The sequence below is a fragment of the Columba livia genome, chromosome 1, assembly GCF_036013475.1.
Source record: "Columba livia isolate bColLiv1 breed racing homer chromosome 1, bColLiv1.pat.W.v2, whole genome shotgun sequence".
NCBI lineage: Eukaryota > Metazoa > Chordata > Aves > Columbiformes > Columbidae > Columba > Columba livia.
Genome location: NC_088602.1, coordinates 138640177 through 138656160, shown reverse-complemented (window position 1 = coordinate 138656160; position 15984 = coordinate 138640177). Strand labels below are relative to the sequence as shown.

General features: G+C 42.0%; 1 protein-coding gene across 4 annotated transcripts in view; it reads right to left on the bottom strand.

The window, feature by feature from the left end:
• PRR5 (proline rich 5) overlaps window positions 1-15984 on the bottom strand; it is a 95252-nt gene that overhangs the window by 60727 nt on the left and 18541 nt on the right. For 2 of the 4 annotated variants that reach the window (XM_065032889.1, XM_065032878.1), the window contains one exon: window positions 10213-10350. The exons of the other annotated variants lie outside the window; for them this stretch is intronic. The gene's annotated coding sequence lies outside the window, so the exon portion shown is untranslated. Of the gene's footprint in view, window positions 1-10212; window positions 10351-15984 lie in introns of those variants that run through there. 4 annotated transcript variants of the gene reach the window in all.

Below are 15984 nucleotides of genomic sequence, written 5' to 3'. Positions count from 1 at the left end.
CCTCATTATCTATCTCTTCATAGGTTCAGGGAATTAAAGACAGTGCAGTGATCTGAACAAGTATGATGGTTATGGTGGAGGAGGTGAGAGGATCAATGATCTGGATTACAGGACCTGCAGCATTACCACCATTTTCTATTCACATCACCTCTAGGGCAGGAGGTGGGTTTCCAAGCATCAGACGTGCCCATTCCAGCTTTCGATGTTGCCCACTCACCAAATTCACAACCCACTGCACTCAGCGTATACACCAATGCAAGCCCACAGCTTTGTTGCTGTTACATGGAAGTCAAACCTATAACTGTGATTTAGAAAGTAAGGTCTCCAGAGTTCTGATCAATAAGCAAATCAAACGCTTAAAATACTTTGTGCTCTTATTACAAAATCACAAGATAGTGGAAAATTAATCTTACAAAATAACTGAACTCATAATGCATATGATTTTTTTTTCCTTCCTGAGCTCTACGCGAACTCTTTCCTAAATTGCCCATCTTGCATAATTTTAATTGGATCCCAGAACACCATGACCTTGATGCAGCAGCTACAGTATCTCAGTGCTGTCTTCTACAGTTATATATGGTACAGCGCCTTCCAAATCTGTGAACCCTGGGAGATCAGCATTGTGTGCTGTGCAGTGCTATTTTTCTTATGTCCAAACATTTCTGATTCAAGGTCTTCCAAGAAGGCTTTGATTGCGTTGGAAGGTCACCAAGATAAAGAACCCACTTTGGTAACTAGCTGAGTTTCTAATAAACTGCACTGGAGGACAACTGCTAGTTAGGACTGATATTCCAGCTTTACTCTCAAAGCCAGGATATTGCTTGTGTGATACTCTCTCTAAGAATGTGAGCATAGCTGGAAACATGAACCATGCCTTGAGATTACTGCCACCTCCTGTGCAGAAGTCAGGGAGGTCACTTCAGTACTAAGCAATGCAAGAGACAGTTCTGCAAATGTGGGCGATCTTTGACTCTGGTGGTACTATGATGCTGTTACTCACACGGTGCTGTAGCTCTCTGGAACAAATCTTGTAGGCTTGTAAAAGTCACAAAAGCCTGGCCTTCAATACAAATGGATACCTTCAGAAAAAATATCATTCTCCCTTGACATCACAAGGATATTTTTCCGAATGGGTAAATCACCAGAGAGAATTTAAAGATAATCCAAAATTGCAACATCTAGCTGTGTAGATTGACGCTGTAGCATGCAGTATGGTGGAGCTTTCATCAGGAACTTAAAAATGGGGAACTTTTGCCATCTTTTCATATAAATATGCTGAGAGAGTCCCTGCAGACTAAGATACTGAGCAGTGGAAACAGCAAGGGTAAAAAAGGCCTTTATCACACAAATTACTTTACACTTGTATCTTTAAATCTTCATTTCACCAAGTCAGCAGGTCCAGCACTATGACCTCCCAGTATGTAACACATCAGTGTTTTCTCAGGGTGCTCTGGAAAATAACTTATCTCAAAGGGCAGAGTGCTGGAATTTTTTAGACTCCATGGCAAGGTTTGGAAAAACTGTTTTCACTCTCATTCCAGCTCATTAGCCAGTCTCAGTCTTCAATCAGACATCAATATGACATCACCATTTGAGTCACCACCTGGAAGGAATGCCTTGTTATCAAAGAGCTAAGGCAAATTCTACTAGATTTCCTTACAGAAAACATTTTTTCCCCAAAAGGTAGCAACAACAAGGTAACTAGTCAAAGTACTCCTCCCTCCCTAAAGTCAGCACAAACACCAGCCTCCTCAAGCTACTGAGGGATGCAGTGGAAGAACAGAGGTTTGTGCTTCCTCAACAGGCTTGTGGTATCTTTCCTGTCTCTCCTCATGAGTCCTGCTGCTCCAGCTTTCTTCTTGTTCAGCAGGCTTCCTTTAGCCATTTCAAATAAACTGAAGCTATATTAACTTTTTGTTGCAAAATAATTCAAGTTCTCTAAACATATGGAAGACTAAAATTTCTCTTTTGTTTTAACCTTTTCTCAAAAAACTGCTGGGACCACAAAGGTTTTAGGCTTCATGGCATCTGGAGCTGTAAGCCATCCACGGCCTTTCAGGCTTGCTGCTCTAGGACCAGCAATTTGAAATCCCACGCAGACTGAGCTCCCCGGCTCTGAAGAAGCAAGGCTGAAGGACTTCTCTTGAGCAAGGCTCTCAGATGTTCTGCTGGACCACTGTGATCCTGGTATCGAAAGCCCTGGGCCATGTTTCTAGGATGCACAGCTTCTTCATACAGAAAGCCTTAGGCCAGGTAGTCCCAGGCTTGCAGACAGCACTTGCTTGAATCCATTCCTGCAGAGTATATTTCATTTTGGGAATGTCACTGGAAACAAATAAATAAACTGAAAACCTCTCTTGAGTGGGGCAGTCTGGACTGTAGTCAGCCGCACACTCAAATCTCTGTCTCCAGTTCTTTTAAGATACTTTGGTCTTTACAAACAGTTTGGTACCAGACTTCACCAACTTGACGTTTTTATGCTGAGACATGGTGATCACCAAGGGGAGGCTTACAGAAGGACAGACAAAGCTCGGCCTCAAAGAGAAACTGCAGCCTTTATTCACTCTGACTCTTAAAAACTTACAAACCCATTTGTGTCAATTTTGTTTTTTGTTTTTGTTTTAAATTTCAAGCCCTTCTGAGCCACATGCCAGGTTTCAGTCTGATGATACCTGAATGGCTGGAGACCTGAGGTGATGGGGACACCAGGGAGGGCAGAGAAGCCAGGCCCATGTGTCCCCCTCAGCAGTGGCAGTGCTGAGCACCCCCACCCACATGAGGAGGAAGCCCTGAAAACAGCCATGTAAAACATACCAAAAGAACCCCAAACAAACAAAAAAAACCCCAAAAACAACAACAACAAAAAAATTAAAAAGACACTATAATATCTGTGAAGGCATGGTCCCAGGCATAGATTCATACAATCACAGAATCATTTCAGTTGGAAGAGACCCTCAGGATCATCGATTCCAACCATAACCTAACTCTAGCACGAAACTAGGTCCCTAAGAACCTCATCTAAACACCTTTTAAACACCTCCAGGGAAGGTGACTCCACCACTTCCCTGGGCAGCCTGTTCCAATGCCTGACAACCCTTTCCATGAAGAATTTTTTCCTAATATCCAATCTCAAACTTCTCTGGTGCAACCTGAGGCCATTTCCTCACTTGCTACTTGGCAGAAGAGACCAAGAGCCTCCATGCTACAACCTCCTTTCAGGGAGTTGTAGACAGCATGCTGCTTTTCACCAGATTTTAACTTTTTGACAGAGCCCCTCACAACTTGTTATGGCGCCCTTTGGTCAGGATGCACATTACCACCAACCGACCTGAGGAGGTGCTGCCAAGGAAGCGTTTTTGTTACTGTTCACCAGAGGCAATCCATCAACTGATTGCCCCCCATGGGCCGTGCCCAGCTCCCACCACTCGCCCCCACAATGGCAGCAGGGACAGGGCAGGGAGTGCCAGCCACCTCTGTGCCCCAGTCTCAGGGAGGCAACACAAAATGGCAGCCAGGGCAGCTCACTGAGACCCCACTGCCTTATGAACAGGCCAGTGGCCCCGTGACTGAAACAGCTTAATTCCCACAAACATTTATAAATCAAACGGTGCTCCATCATGTGTGTTCTTTTCTATAAAAGATGACAGTCTCTTGGTTTTCCAGGTGGCATGAAAGAGGCAGCGGCCGCAGGGCAAATGCAACAGGCAGGACCCAATCTCTGGTCCCCTGTTCCCTCAGGCAGCTCTCAGGAGCAGCGGCATGTCACCCCCTGTTTAGAGGGGAACAAAAATCTGAAGCCAGCACCCTCCTTGGTGGGAGACACTTCCTGGTGGACACTCTAGTGTCCCTAGCAAACAAATAAAACCTCCTTGCTTCACACTTTTGCTCTGTTCTCCAAAGCGCAGCATTAAATGGGGGGCAAACAAGCGCTGCTTGTCTTGTTCATATAATCATTGAATGGTTTGCATTGGAAGTTCCAATCCCCCTGCCATAGGCAGCAACATCTTCCACTTGACCAGGTTGCTCAGAGACCCACCCAACCTGGCCTTGAACACTTCCAGGGACGAAGCATCCACAGCTTCCCTGGGCAACCCATTCCAATGCCTCACCACACTCATAATAAAAAAATGTATTCCTTATATCTAATCTAAATCTACACTCTTTCAGTTTAAATCCATTACACCTTGTCCTATCACCACATGCTCTCGTAAAAAATCCCTCTTCAGCTTTCTTGTAGGTCCCCTTTAGGTAGCAGAAGGCTTATAGAAGGTCTCTCAGGATACCTCTTGAAGCTGAACAACCCCAACTCTCTCAGCCTGTCCTCACAGCAGAGGTGTTCCATCCCTCTGATCATCTTTGTGGCCTCCTCTGGACACACTCCAACAGGTCCATGTCCTTCTTACACTGGGGACCCCAGAGCTGGATGCAGTATTATTCCAAGTGGGGTCTCACGAGAGTGGAGTAGAGGGGGAAAATCACCTCCCTCAACCTGCTGGTCACACTACTTTTGATGAACTCCAGGTCACGATTGTACCTACTCTTTTGATCCACAGCCATCACAAGCAGTGGTGGTGAGGTGGGTTGGTGTGGCAAGACATACTGGAAGCTTCAAACCAGCCAGGGCATCTGGGCATTTCCAGGTAGCTGAAGGGGCCAATACCACGCTCCTGGCATGGACCCGAAAAGCAGCAGTAGCACTGCGAGTCTTACAGTTTTGCCATTCATCTGCTTTTCACCAGGAAACACCTACATAAAGCTTTAGCCCCTGCTGTGATATTTCAGTGTTTGCAAATATCGTAGGGCAGAAGATAGAGGGAAGCAATCTTCCCCCCCCTCCCCCTCCCCTTAAGGCTCAAAAGGTCAGATTTTGAATTAATTTCATCCTGTGTAACGTTTTGGCTTGGTTTGCATTTATTCCAAGTGAGTTCACCCATTTCTACAGCAGAAATAAAAGGTCATGAAACCAGTGAATTCCCTCTCTCGTACAAGGGGCGAATTCCTTCTAGGGAGTGAATCACCAGTGAAGTGTATCAAAAGAAAAGAAAATGCAAAAATATATTCTATGAGACTGCAATCACAGCTGGGTGCAATTATGAAATGCGTAAGGGCACTTCGGATGCCATTTGCTTACATCAATTTTTAAGATGTCTCTTTAATTTGATTGATGAACACAGGGAAAATGAAAAAAATAAATATTTTACCTTTTTGCTTAAAAAACCTGCCATCTTCTTTTCTGCAATATTTGGCTATGCAGCAGTAGGAGCCAGCATGAAGATCTGGCCAGACTGGGAGGAGGACAGGGAAGGGAGAGCTGAATCACTTTATACATAAGATAAATATAAAACAATCGAGGCCCTCAGCTAATACTCCACATGTTAAAAAGGAGGTATGTGTGTATATATATGTGTGTGTCATTATGCTAGTTTTATTAGTCATCTGTTTTAGAGACTGGCTCCAACAGAAAGCTTTGGGTCCAGATTTGAACACTCTGAGCAAGGAGAGTATGCAGAACTGAACTTTTGACTGAGACCGGCATGAAGATAAATGGCTTTTTGAATCCAGGTTTTTGGTTCATTGACTCCATTTGGGTTTCCTTGGTTTGTTTAGCAAAAGAATTTAGCATGACATATGAAACAAATGCATCTAAACCTATTCTGCTGGAACAAAATAGAAAGTTTCAGTGTTTGTTTACTGCAGTATATTGCTTCCTACCTAATGCTTTCAGCAGAAAATCTTCCTGGTTCAAATGTTTTGAACCATTTTTTAAAGGCAAAAAGCCTTCCAACTCTATTGTTGGGACCCAGTACTGTTTAAAAAAAAAAAAAAGTATAGAAGCCTTAATTTTTAAAGGCTGAATCCTTTATACTGTATAATTGTCTTTCCCTATGAGACTATGGGACTAAAATTTTTAACCAAAATGAAAGGCAAACAAAAGGCATCCAAAATTACTAGATACTTTGTTAAGTCCTAGTTAGGAGGTTTAATGAAAATATGACCAGGACCCACTTGCACTTCAGACTGTTCTTATCAAGAAATTCTACATAGTCAGTGTTAGGTGCTGAAACACCTAGAGGTCCCAGTTTCAGTTCAAATACAGAACATAAATTCTAAAGAATAATAATAAAAAATAATCAATTTTCAAGCCCATATCACAATTTTTTTTTGTGCCAGGCATATGACTTTTTAAGGCCTTATTTTGGTAATCCTCATTATTTAACTTTTGGAAGATTATTCACAGAATCAGAGATTCAGAGCTCAGGGAGGTGACCTGTCCTCCTTTGCTCAGCTCCATGAAAGTTTTTTGAGTTGTGTGGAGCTGGGGAAAAAAAGAGGAAAAAAAGATACTATTTTCACCTTCCTTTACTTACAGCAAAATTAAATGCAATAAATCTAAGAATTCAGCTGTTATACAGTTATTTTACATACAGTTAGATAGGCAGATCTATAGATAGAATACTTACGCTCTTATTCACACTTTACTAAGATGGTAAATAAGTAACAGGAAGAAAACTGGGAATAACATTTGAAATAATTCTTTCTTTTTGATTAAATTCTCCATGAGAGCCTGTGAAGAGAGACAAGACTCTCATGACCACAGTGACAGCAGTGTAGTGACCCAGGAGGTCAGAACCGGAAGGTGCCATTAAGACACTCTTGTGAAAAAGTTTAGTCATTCTAGGTTGGCCTTCCATTTTTAAAGCTCATTCGGGTAATGGACACTGGGAGTGGGATTACATACATCTCTCAAGTAGAGGTGTACAGGAAAATCCAAACCCCATTCTGTAGAGGCTGGAGAAAACTGGGCACATCCAGGGTGCATTCATCGCATCCTATGAAGGATATTTAAACCTGGTCAGGGAAGTCATGCTGGGGACATGCCTGTTCTCTCCATCAACTATAAAGAGAACACAATGTGAGTAGTTTAGATACAGATACGGTACGCCAAGCTGTAAATAACTCAAATTAGATAAGATGAACGTCATCCCCAGTCTCTTACTGCCTGATTGATCATAATACAAGTGTAAATAATCTGGCATCCAACTAATTAATGTTTCATTTCCTCAAGTACATGCTCTGACCATAGATGAAGAGACCTTTGGGAGCTATCTTTGGTTTATAAGCTCAGTTGGTATTTCAAGTACGGAGATATTAAATCAGGAGTATTTCTAGGAGAGTCTGCTGCTGACCAAAGGCACTGCAGGACTGAGAGAAAAGGACAAAGTTCGCAGACTTCACGGGATGGTCACGACAGAAAGACAAATGGGATTTGTTGGTTAAGAGCACCTTCTGGCTAGGGAATCACCTGAAAGTTTAGGGAAGAGACAAGCTGAGTGTAACATCCACTCCAGCACTGGACAGGGAGAATTAAACAATAAATAAAAATACTGCCAGGTTCTCATCTTTATACTAGAGAAGGAGAAAAAAGAGAGCAAAGAGCTACAACTTTTCCATGGACTTGTCATAATACTAACTAGGAAAAGACTGAGTGCTTATCAGCTGTGAAACAGTAAACATTGCTAACCTCCTTTATTACCTCTGCACTCTCTTACTGACTTCTGTCTCCTTGTGAGCACAGCAAACACTACTTTGCTGTCTGTGATTAGGCCCCTGCCATGCTAAGGCTTCTGTATGTACTGGATTTTAACCCTGTGACATTTACATGGAATAACACGGGACATATCCAGAAAGTAAAACCTATCTAAACGCATTTATAAAGGCCATGGTCTGCCGATGCAAACTACTGGGGGCCTAAAACCTTCAATACATGTTTTCTATGGTCCCTGTTGGAGTAGGACCAAACTCCTAAGACCTTTAAATTATATTATACCACAAGGAAGAGCAAATAATAAATGTAACTGTGAAAATATGCACACTGTTGGAATATAAAGTTTGAATACAACAAAACCCTAAGCACCACTTAAAGTCTATTATATTGCCAGACAGTTACGGCTTTTGCAATGAAAAAAACCCAAGTGGTTATAAAATGCTGGGCTTGCAGCAGGCAGGCGGTGTTTTTTCATAAGGCACTGGTATTTCCAATCAGAAAACACTCTGTCAGGGTGGCAGCACGTTGCTCAAGGCATAATGTCTAATAATGCCCCCTCGCGTGGTGGGAACTCTGATCTGGCTGTCCATCACAGTGAGGTTACAGATTACATAGTCATCTCTAAACAGTTTAGAGTGGGATAGTTCACAAATGCTCTGCTAGGAACAGAAGGCATACACATGTCTCTCTGTTTAGTCTGCCAGGTACTTATTTACAACAGCAAGAATAAAAAGTTTAGCAACAAACAAAACCAAGATGGAGCGTTCACAGTGAACTTTCCAAAATATTTTGGTGAAGCATCAGAGCAGCCTTCAGTTCTGCTGGCAATGGCTGAATCCTCCCAGCAGCTGTATTTGGAGTTACTGCTGCTGACAGAACTCCTGTTTGCTAACAGATTAGTTGGTAGACTGCTAACTTTGTTAACAGCAGACATGGGTATTTGTTTTAGAGAAGGTGGTGAAGTTCAGGAGCAGAAATTTTCTTGGTATGCTTCAAACAAGGTGGGCGGAGGTAACAGGGACTTGCTGACTCAGCTATACGCAGATTCCTCCCTCAACATTTCCAGAGGAATCACTTATAACAAGAAGAGCGACATCCATACCCATACTCTTCATGACCTGGGACTATCAAGTGCCCTTTGTGCCCTCTCTGCTACTGGTACTGCTAACTTACTTCTCAGGAAATCCAGAGAGGCAAGGGGCTAAAAGCACCCTGGAAATCCCTGGGGAAAAAAGTGCAGCACCAGTGAAGACAGTTTCTCTCACTTTTTAACATCTGTGCCCAGTTTAAAGACAAAGCCAAATTCTGCTGTAGGTCACAACCTTGCACTGGATTACGGTGCAAGGCCTTGTGGGAGCTGCAGATTATAGGGGACCATTTACCCCTGCAGCCTGAGATAAAACCAAACAACCACTGTAGCAAAATCCAGCTACCACTGCAATGAAGCAGCATGGAATAGGCGTTCCCATCATCTGCCACTTGATACAAGTTGGGAAGCACGCATGCATTACCGCCAAGTAAATAAAAACAGTAGTTTTCAAGAGTGAACCCTTTAGACAAGACCTCTGATTAAAAAACACAGGAAAAGAAGTTCAAACCATGGCAGAGGTTAGATTCTGCAGTTTAGTGATAAAGTAAATAAATCCTGAAGAGAAAATAAGTCTCTTAATAGGACCAGAAAAAAAAAAAAAATCTTCTGGAGGAATAAACTGGCCATTGTTTTCTGACAAAATTTCCAAGTTGCTTCAAAAAAATAAGAGCTATTACACGCAATGATAACGTTAAAAGAAAAACAGAACAACATCAAAGACAGATAAGCACATTTACTTTCCTTTCACATAAATGCACATGCAACCCCCATACACACTCTCCATTAATGACTAGCGTTTACCGAAAGTAATTTCAAGAAATGTGTAAAATTTCCTCCTTCCTAAAAGCCTTGAATCTTAAACATGGATCCAATTCTAGCAATGAATATTAAGGAACTCCAGAGGGTTGTGCCAAGCACCTCTGCAGAAATCTCTGCAGCTGTGCAAGATATTACTACCACTCAGCTGTTTGGTGCTGCTTCTTGCCCCACCCACGTATGCATCAGTCATATATAGGTCACTTGAGAATTCTTTATATGCTACAGTGCACAGTCAGCCAGGGCAGCTTAATCTGTTCCTGCCACGGTTGTCTGACTATGATCTCGGTGAACAGTATCTGAACCCTCTCATTCAGCTTGAGGTCCCTGTGGTGGGTAATATCCAAGCTTTTGCATCGCCCATTCCAGCTCTCTACTTCAGGGCTTTTTTCCTTTTTTTCTCCAAGGACAAAGTTATGTAGAGGCTCCTCTCAGAGAGCAGAAATTCAAGCAATTTTCTGTATTGCTTCCTCACAACCCTGATTCAGCTGTAAATAGATTCACAGCTGAAAGTCCATGCATACCATTTTTTAAGCCGCACTAAAGCTAGAGGGATGTAGACTGACATGAGCTGGTGTTAAAAATCCCACAGTACTGCATTGTTATTCAGATATTTTTCTGTGGCAGAAAATAGAGGGGGATCAGTAGGAAATCTTGGAAGAGAGGTGTTAACCCTCATCAATCCAAGGGAATGAACTCTCCAGGTGTCTGAAATTGGTAACACTTCCAGTTGCAAATAGTGTTGCAGAAACGTGCTTACCTGCTAAAGGGAGAGGAAAACAGGGCTGAATAGCAAATAAGGAACACTCTGCAGCAGGTTTTCGAGAGTCACATGAAAATCCTCGGCAGGTGGTACAATTTGGTTGAAAAAAGTCAGCCCCTTGCAAAAAAGGCAGCTCTGTAACAAAAAAATGCACAAAAAGGAGTATTGCACATATTGCTAATCTAGGAATTGTTTCTCAAGAGCGCACTAACAAGCCCATACATGACACACGCAGAAGTGAAACAAGTGCTGTTCCATCTCATCACTGCTAGAAATAAACATTTCTTCCTGCACTTTGTCCTTTTCTGTTTTGTTTTCTTTAGGGGGAGCAACTCATGGACACCAACACTAAGAGCTACACCTGCACTACAGAGGGTAAGTTTCCATGAGACAATCAGGGCCAGTGTCCTGTGCTCCAGCGCTAAAGACACAACAGAAAAGGGTTTCAAATACGATCTCTGCTGATCACTGGTGGAGAGCAGCTGTCCTAAAAGGCCTGTAAGGCCTAGAGAAGTCTTACATGCATAATTTAGAAATAGTAGAAATACTTTCTGTAGGGTTTCAAATGATGGTCATAATATCAACACCTGTCCTGACCTCGTCTTGAAGTGACTCTCTGAGAGGACTGGTAACACAACGAACAACCCCAGAGCAGTTATCTTGGTGCAGCACAGAATTTATTGTTATATGACTTACAATACAAACAACTTCACATTTTAAATATTGTTTTTTTAATCACTGGTCAATAAGTGTAAAACACTAATAGGAATAAGATAGATATACACACAAATAGACACACAGCAGTATTCTCACACATCTGCATCCACATTCTCAGTACAGTTCTTCATGTCTCGGATTCTGTGCAGTTGTTAGTACCAGCTCTAACACACTGCTAAATCGAACTAGGAATACACAAATCTTCTTTCTGACTCAGTTTATCCTGGGTATAAACTGCTCTTGCGTTTGTTTTGTGGCATTTCATACCCTCTTCACAAGGACGCAAATAACTGCATGTGTTTTAAAAAAGATCTATGTAAAGGTTAATCCTTGCCGTGTCTGAGAGAATTAAGTAATCCCCTTATACTCCCACCTTTTGTCTGCTCTATGGGTGTGAGCTTCATTCTGTTACCACTTATTTCACTCAAAATCAGAGGTGTTAGTTTAAATATTTAAGCGGTGTTGTGTGAAGTCGGTGCGTTTTCACTGCAATGCGTTAAGGAGCACACACGCACCAGCAGCTCAGCAGACAGCCTGCGGAATGGAAGAAACTATTCACAGCTTGGAGGCTGCAGAGCCACAAGCTGATACTCTGAATACCTGTGGGCAAGGTAGGGAAAGCAACCTTTTCAACTACATACATGCATCCCGGAGATGACACATAAACAAACCTCAAGTGAGGGATGTATAGCAAAAAAAAAAAAAACCAACCCCAAGATATGAGCACACTGTATCAATTAAATCTCCTGTGGGAACAGCTAGATGTTGTACTAGCATACAAAAAACTGCTCTAAGCAAAGGGAGCTGCATCGAATATATATCTTGATATAGCTGGTTTATATTAGGAGCATCTGCTCGATTGGCCAGGAGAACGAGGTCTTCCAAAAGCTATGATCTTAGCTGGAAGTGGACACCATCAAAGTACATATCTAAAATAATAGGCCTTGTCATGAATTTGGCTTTGCGTGCCCCGTCCCCGCCCACTTAAAAGGCAAATTGAAGATTCTAAATCTTCTAATTTAAAGTATATGAGAAATCCCACTGATTTTAGACAGATATTGTGCACAAAAAGTGTAATAATAACTATTTGGTTCTCAAAAGATTACATGCTTATGGGTACAAAAATAGTGTTTTGCTTGGAGACCCTGCTTTGACATTTCCATACTAGCAGATTAAAAAAAAAAAAAAATCCTCCATTTTTCCTATAACCTGTGATAATTTGATTAGCTGGGATAATAAACCACCAACACAGTGCTACTTTTCAGGATCTGAGGGGGTTATTTCAGAATAAGTCTTCACTGCCTTTTTTACTTAAATCGACCTAACTTTGATGATCAAAGCTTGGCTATTCCATCAACACATGCATGAAATATTTTTTAAAACTAGCAAATTGCATTTTTCTTGCTTTCATCTAATACCTTGTATGTCTTAAACTATTTATAGGTTCAGAGGAAAGAGAAAAAGAGAATGCCTGAAAAAAAAAAACACAAAACTAAACATGATGCTGTTGTATAGAAGTTCCAGGAGACTGTAATTAAGCGTATTTCTCACACCAGCTGAGCAATCAGTACATTATTTTGGCACGTAAAGCAAATCAAGAATTCATGTAGCCTTCTGTTATCAAGTATGGATACCATGCCTAAAACTAAGTGTTTCTCAGAGGCAGAATTTAACGACTGCTTTACCATTTTCTCAGGCACAACACTCCTTATCCATCCCTCCACTTCGCTATAGGGAAAGCAGCAATATGTGTCTCTGAGGGGAACCACAGTGAACGACCCAAAATACTTCTGCAGGCATAACCGTCATGTAGCTTTAGAGACCTCCTGACCAGCATGGAAAGAAACACGACTCCAGAGGGTTTTGGACCCCAAAGCTGCCACAAATCCAGATCCAGCTCAAAATGCTCTGAGCCACAGGGCAGTGTAATTTCCAAATATATTCCATGTGTGAGGCAGAGGAAGAAAAGCCATAGCAAGGCTGCTGATGCTGCTTGAAAGAACGGCAATTTTGGAATCTTGTTCAAATTCAAAATGCTGCTTCTGGCAGAGAGGCTAGCTGTCCAAATACTAGCAAATATTCCAAAATACAGGCTAAAACACAGGATCATGCATCACAGGTGCATTGTATAACTGCCCTCCTTTTCTAAGTGTCTGTAACTTATTTGTGAGCATGGACAAAACTCACTTCTCACACAGCATGAACTTGCTCAGCAAAGGGCCTGTCAGCTCCTCCTCAGAACCAACAAGAGCTCCTGTAAATCTGCATTTCAGTGAAGCTGGCACAGTTGCCCCACTTACACCCACTGCACGGCCCCCTACGGCCAGAGAAATCAGTCACACGGGCTCTAATTTCAGGTATCACTGCCTATGTCTTTTAATTCAGCCATGAGTGGCCGGCAAATAAGCTCCATCATTTCAGTGACTGCGGTCTATGAAGGGGCAAGCCAAGAATCAACACACTGGCTGGAAATAGCGGTTGCAATTAAACTACAATCACCCTGGCAGGTCGACGTGATCAAGGTCTGTCGTGTGAAAGCCCACAGTGGCAACATTACAGACCTTTTTCTATTGGAGAACTTTCATTTGGAAGCATATTGATGGCTGGAAATTGCAAAGGCTTGGTCACTGCTTTCAGAGTTTCACAGGCTCAGGTCAGTCAAACAGAAGCATAGAAAAAGTTGCATGGGAAGAATGTAGTGAAAAGATGCTGATGTAAAACATACCATCTGTACACTCAGCTTTATTCCTCAAGTTACATACATACAGATTTTTCCTCTATGGTGGCTAAGCCTTACTTGAGTCTATGAAGCAAGGGGCCTTTTGTGCTATGGGCCTTCCCCTCCCCAGCCACATAACAAGCCAGCCTACAATCGGTCCCAACAAATGAAACCATGGGGTTCAGCCTATGCCATACCTGGCTTCCCAAGCACCTTGGATCACTCTTCTTTCAGACTTGTGAAACATTTGCAGGTACAAAATACTTTTTTCTCTCTCCTTTTTTTTTTTTTTTTTCCCCAGAGATAAAAAAGATGACAGTATGTCTTCTGGGCTTTATTTCCTTGATCTCTCTTCTTTAAAGAAATATTTCACTTTAACGGAATTAAAACTCCTACTGTAAATTCAAATAATAACTAAAGGATGAATACTGATTAATTTTGGCTACAGAAGTGGATAGGAAAACCCTTGTTGACTTTCCCTGCAGCAACACTGTACTTCAGACAAATAATAAGATTGTTTTTAATGCTGACTTCTTTTTTGCTGACAGCCTGTTTCTGCTGCATGTATTGCTGAGTTTCTTTTATGCTGCAATAGTGACACTTAATCTGCTTTTATCTCTCTGAGGGCATAAATTTATGAAGATAGAAACCTAAAGGCAATAATTTCTCCTGAAAATCCTTGATGTTACCCTTACAAGCAAGATGAAAAAGTCATAGAAAGCTCTGCATTAAAGTGTGTCAAATTTTACTCCATGGAGACAAAGAAAAAGCTAGCACATGTACCAAAACCAAGAATGAAACTTTAAGGAACTAATAGGAGGATTAACCAAGTCTAAAAGATCCCTCTTATCTCAGATTATTACTTTCTCCACACTTAAAACTCCTACTTAAAACCTCTCTCTGCACTCAAAACTCTGATAATCCATATTTAAAACCTCTCTCATTCTTCATTTCCCATAGACCAAATCTTTAATGTAAGGACTGATAGCCGGCACAGACAAATTGCATGCAGATCACTGTAAGGATGCTTACACAGGCATAGGTGCTGATGCTCCTGTTCATACAGAGAACCTTGTGAACTGGATTTCGCAGCACCCCAAGTTTAATTCATATTCAGGTAAGTGAAAATATCTCACAAGCAAAGGTTGCAAATGCAACTGCATCACTGCCAGCATCTTCACTCTGTAAGCAGGTTTAATCATAGATTTAGAACAGTAGCACATTTTTGAAGAGGGGACCACCACTCAACAAAACAGATTAAAAAAAAATCCCGACAGCAGCGCTCCTCGAACTCATAAATGTTTTTATAGATTGAGATTTTTAGATCTTTCTGCATTGCTCTGCACCTGCTTTAATGAAAATTATAGAAACTTATTCAACAATTTCAGCAGGAAAAAAATGGAAAATCCGATTCATAACATGTATCATTTTAAGCCAAATTCGTAGTAGATATATTAGTGTCTTGGTTTACAGGCTGACCATTCACAGACCTCACATGAAAATCAACATCCCCCAGCAATTTCAATAAAACACTAAAGCTTCAGATAACTCAGGGACAAGAGCTCTTTGATGAGTGAACGCAGCATAACTAAACACTGAAGTTCCCTTTACACTTTCCACTGGCTTTTTCAGGACAAAATGGAAAGGTCTCTCCTTTGCTTCCATTCAAGCGCTCAAACGCATTAATTTTTGAAGCAGCATTTGAAGGGTTTTACTGGGAAAGGATGCAGTGAGCTTAAATGAGGGCATTTTGGAAGAATATCACTTGAGCACCCACTGGGTCTCTGTCACTGGCTCAGTCACTTGAGGCAATCTCACGGACGGGGATTGCCAACTGCTTTACCCCTGTATTTGAAAACCGAGCAAATCCAGGCAGGCATTCCCCCCTCAGCTGCCTTTGCTTTTTGACTATAGTACCAACATTTCTTATTGTCATCCTTCCTCATTCCTACGAACTGCGGGAGGTGGAAAACCAAAGAGAGAACATTTCAATTTGTCTTCCTATTTATAAGCAATTCCTGCATGGCGGGGAGGTGCTGCCCACAGCCGTCCTCACCATGGTCCCTCTCTGAGCCCAGCGCTCAGCCTTGGTCTGCAGAGGTTCCAGACCACACGTCAGGCAGCTGCTTCCAAAGCCGACGTGAAAAAACACCTGCCAAGAATGGTAGCTTCTGATTAAGAACAGCAGCAACCCTCTATGGAGGAATTAAGAGACTGATGGATCCTGGGCAATGGAGACTCATAACCAGTTTAGAGGAACAAATCACACCCTTCTCAGCTGATCCAGCGCTCCTGGCACAGGCAGTGATAAGCAAGCTTTGGAAGAAGCAACT